We start from the raw sequence: 5,383 nt of genomic DNA, 5'->3' as shown, positions 1-5,383 counted from the left end.
GCAGATAAACAGCCAAAAGTTCTATTTTGGTTTCCTTTGACCATATGACATTCAACCAATCCTCTTCTGGATCATCCAAATGCTCTCTAGCCAACTTCAGACTGGCCTGGACATGTACTGTCTTAAGCAGAAGGACACATCTGGCACTGCAGGATTTGAGTCCCTGGCGGTGCAGTGTGTTACTGATGGTAGCCTTTGTTACTTTGGTCCCAGCTCTCTGCAGGTCATTCACTAGGTCCCCCCGTGTGGTTCTGGGATTTTTTCTCACAGTTCTTGTGATCCATTTGACCCCATGGGGTGAGATCTTGCATGGAGCCCCAGATTAAGGAAGATTATCAGTGGTCTTGTATGTCTTCCATTTTCTAATAATTGCTCACAGTGCAATTTTGGAGTGTGACTGTTTGAGGTTGTGGACAGGTGTCTTTTATACTAATAACGAGTTCAAACAAATGCCACTAATACAGGTAATGAGTGGAGGACAGAGGAGCCTCTTAAAGAAGTTGTTACAGGTCTGTGAGAGCCAGAAATCTCGCTTGTTTGTAGGTGACAAAATACATATTTTCCAGAGGAAATTACCAATTAATTCATTAAAAATCCTACAATGTGTTTCTGATGCCCAGAAGAAAGCTTTTCATTGTAAGCATCTCTCATTTTCACACACACGCACACGCACACACACACTCCTGTTTTAGTTAAAAAATTACTTTTAACAAAAATGTCATTTACAGTTTGTATTGTTTCTTACATTGACCTTGTTGTGAGTGAAACAAGTGTAACTGTGATGTGTTTGTGTTCCAGTAGATGGACTCCTTGAGGAATGGATACCTTCCATTCCTGAACCCCAAAAGAATGATTTTCAGTGTAAGCATTTCTCTCTCTCTCTCTCTCTCTCTCTCTCTCTCACTCTCTCTCTCTCTCACTCACTCACTCACTTACTCACACACACACACACACACACACACACACATACACACACACACACTTATCTATTGAATGTAGCTGTAAAACCCAGTGTTAACGTTTGGTTATGGAATCTCACCAAGAACAAATGGTAGCAGATCACCCCAGTTCTTTCCTGTATGTATCATGGCTTTGGTGAACCTCTTTTTAATTGCTCTGTTTACCCCTTCTACCACACCAGAACTTTGGGGATGGTAGGGAATGTGAAATTTTCAATGAATGTTTAAAACTTTACACAATTTTTGTGTCATTTTGGAGAGGAAGGGGTGCCAATATCACTTTCACTAGATGTTGGAATCATTTTTTAAGCCAGAATTTTGAACTATAGTTGCATTTTTTTTTTGAGCATGGAAATGCCTCTACCTATTTAGAAAATCTATCCAAAATCACAAGCATGTATTTATGATTTCTGACAGATGTGTGTAAAATCCATTTGTAAACCCTGAATTGGTGCAAAGATCAGTGACAAGTGTTTCCAAAATGCATCAGGCTTCTGTACAGTAAGTGTTCTATTGCATACTTTTGATGTTGGATTTTATGATGGGGATCAAATTAAGGTTTTCTTTTTCTGACTCTTCCTTGAAGGTTTTGTGAAACAGTGCACCACCACTCCTGAGTCTGCAAAATCTTCCTGCAGGTTTTTTGCAGTGAAATTGGGATTTTGATTTGTCTTTCTGACCAGCATACAAGCAGATGTTTGCAAGAGTTTTCTTGGTCTTCCAGATTTCATCTTGACCTCTTCAGTTCCCTTAAACTGCCATCTCCTAATTACATTTTTCACTGTGGAAACTGCAAGCTGACAACGCTTTCCAATCTTATTGTAGCCTTCTCAATCTCTTTAATTTTCAGAGTCTTATGGACATGGTTGTTGAGTGTCCGCAAGTGTTTGCATAAGGTTTGAAGAGTCAAAATATTTGTAAAGCTTTGAATGTGGCATTTACTAACGATAGCTGCTGCCATGCATCAGATCTAACCAGCTGATAAAGGTCTGAAAGCTTGTAAAAAGAATCTGAGCCTCTGGAACTCTTAGAGTGCCCAAACTTTTGCACAGTGCCATAATTAAGTTTTTATTTTTGTTCCATTTATGGCATAAGAAGTAACTCTGCATCAGTGTTTGCCAGTGGCGGCTGGTGCAATTATTATTACATTTTTATTTAATTTTTATTAATAATTAGCAAACAATCGGCTAATTAAGCATCATTACTAGTATGAAATAAAGACATGACTCACCTCGCATCCAGTCAGCCAGCTCCACTTGCCATAAGAAGTGCTGGAGAAGAACCATTGATTGTACACCCTAATGCACCAGATTTCCTTTTACCACTATTTGGGATTCAAACCCAGAACCCAGAAGTTAATGGAGATGATACACTAAAGCGAAATAAGTAAAAATTATGAGATTTACAGGACTGTCCACCACACCCATGATCTATTCTTCTAATATTTTGGCAATATAGTACTGGATTTAACATCACTTTCACCCTGTTGGTGGATGTGTTTGACTGCATTACAGTTGTGCTGATATTCCAGTACAAAAGCACTTCCTCACATGTGATATTGCTTGATTACATTGTTTGTGTTCCTGTAGCACCACTTGTCTCACTTTTGACATTTAAAGACTTAAATAATGAACCTTTTCACCATAAGAGTACCTCTTTCATATCCAACCCTTGGTGAAGTTGCATGGTAAAAAAACTGACAGTAGAAATCAATTCAATTCAATTTTTTTGTATAGCGCTTTTAACAATTGTCATTGCCGCAAAGCAGCTTTACACAATCGAAAGAATTATTTAAGTTTGTATGAAATGTGAATGTGTATGAATCAAAATGGTCAGATTGTCCCTGGTGAGCAAGCCGAGGGTGACAGTGGCAAGGAAAAACTCCCTGAGATGGTAATAGGAAGAAACCTTGAGAGGAACCAGACTCAACAGGGAACCCATCCTCATTTGGGTGAAACAGAAAGCAGTAAATGATCTGCATTTATACAGTGTGTTAGGTGGCAGGCAGTTCAGCTATAATAGCTGATGTTAATTGATGTTAATATGGAGTCCAGGTAGTTATTGAAGACCCAGTTAGACTTGTAGGAAGTTCCCGTCATGAACTATTGAACTGTCAAGTCCCCAGAGAAACATGTGCCAACACCAGTCGAGGCCAGAACCATCTTCTGGGTAGAGAGAATCATTCCCAGACACCAGACGCATTCTAAAGAGACACACGGGGCATCCCAATCAATTATTTCTTAGTGTGTTTTGGCTGATTAACAACTTTAGAGATAAATGTCAGTTAAATTATTTTCATTTTTATACACACACAAAAAAACACAAATGCACACTAACACACACGCACACAGTTGTTTTAGCTAAACAAGTTCTTTTAAACAAAAATGTCAGTTACAGTTTTTATTGTTCGTTACATTGACCTTGTTGTGAGTGAAACAAGTGTAACTGTGATGTGTTTGTGTTCCAGTAGATGGACTCCTTGAGGAATGGATACCTTCCATTCCTGAACCCCAAAAGAATGATTTTCAGTGTAAGCATTTCTCTCTCTCTCTCTCTCTCTCTCTCTCACACACACACACACACACACACACACACACACACACACTAAGGCTATGTAAATGTCCGAGTACCTATATACAGTGGTGTGAAATACTATTTGCCCCCTCCCTGATTTCTTATTTTTTTGCATGTTTGTCACACAAAATGTTTCTGATCATCAAACACACTATTAGTCAAAGATAACACAAGTAAACACAAAATGCAGTTTTTAAATGATGGTTTTTATTATTTAGGGAGAAAAAAAATCCAAACCTACATGGCCCTGTGTGAAGAAGTAATTGCCCCCTGAACCTAATAACTGGTTGGGCCACCCTTAGCAGCAATAACTGCAATCAAGCATTTGCGATAACTTGCAACGAGTCTTTTACAGCGCTCTGGAGGAATTTTGGCCCACTTATCTTTGCAGAATTGTTGTAATTCAGCTTTATTAGAGGGTTTTCTAGCATGAACCGCTTTTTTGAGGTCATGCCACAACATCTTAATAGGATTCAGGTCAGGACTTTGACTAGGCCACTCCAAAGTCTTCATTTTGTTTTTCTTCAGCCATTCAGAGGTGGATTTGCTGGTGTGTTTTGGGTCATTGTCCTGCTGCAGCACCCAAGATCGCTTGAGTTGACAAACAGATGGCCGGACATTCTCCTTCAGGATTTTTTGGTAGACAGTAGAATTCATGGTTCCATCTATCACAGCAAGCCTTCCAGGTCCTGAAGCAGCAAAACAACCCCAGACCATCACACTACCACCACCATATTTTACTGTTGGTATGATGTTCTTTTTCTAAAATGCTGTGTTACTTTTATGCCAGATGTAACGGGACACGCACCTTCCAAAAAGTTCAACTTTTGTCTCATCGGTCCACAAGGTATTTTCCCAAAAGTTTTGCCAATCATTGAGATGTTTTTTAGCAAAATTGAGACGAGCCTTAATGTTCTTTTTGCTTAAAAGTGGTTTGCGCCTTGGAAATCTGCCATGCAGGCCGTTTTTGCCCAGTCTCTTTCTTATGGTGGAGTCATGAACACTGACCTTAATTGAGGCAAGTGAGGCCTGCAGTTCTTTAGATGTTGTCCTGGGGTCTTTTGTGGCCTCTCGGATGAGTTGTCTCTGCGCTCTTGGGGTAATTTTGGTCGGCCGGCCACTCCTGGGAAGGTTCACCACTGTTCCATGTTTTTGCCATTTGTGGATAATGGCTCTCACTGTGGTTCGCTGGAGTCCCAAAGCTTTAGAAATGGCTTTATAACCTTTACCAGACTGATAGATCTCAATTACTTTTGTTCTCATTTGTTCCTGAATTTCTTTGGATCTTGGCATGATGTCTAGCTTTTGAGGTGCTTTTGGTCTACTTCTCTGTGTCAGGTAGCTCCTATTTAAGTGATTTCTTGATTAAAACAGGTGTGGCAGTAATCAGGCCTGTTGGTGACTACAGAAATTGAACTCAGGTGTGATAAACCACAGTTAAGTTCTTTTTTAACACTTTTTTTTTTTCACTTTTTCACACAGGGCCATGTAGATTTGAAGTTTTTATTTCTCCCTTAATAACGTAAACCTTCATTTAAAAACTGCATTTTGTGTTCAATTATGTTATCTTTGACTAATAGTTAACATTTTTTGATGAGCAGAAACATTTAAGTGTGACAAACATGCAAAAGAATAAGAAATCAGGAAGGGGCAAATTGTTTTTTACACCACTGTATAAACTTGGAAGTAGACATGCGACAGTAAAAAGAACACTGAAAACCTATACTTCTTTGTCTCTCTCTCTCTCACACACACATGCAAACACACTCATTGATATTCTCTAAGAACTTACACTGGCCCAAGTTAAAAAAAAAAATTGGGTTAACAATATGCAGGCATCTTTTAACTCT

Source organism: Clarias gariepinus, chromosome 1 (assembly GCF_024256425.1).
Source record: "Clarias gariepinus isolate MV-2021 ecotype Netherlands chromosome 1, CGAR_prim_01v2, whole genome shotgun sequence".
In the NCBI taxonomy this organism is placed as follows: domain Eukaryota; kingdom Metazoa; phylum Chordata; class Actinopteri; order Siluriformes; family Clariidae; genus Clarias; species Clarias gariepinus.
Note: the sequence above shows the minus strand (reverse complement) of the source record.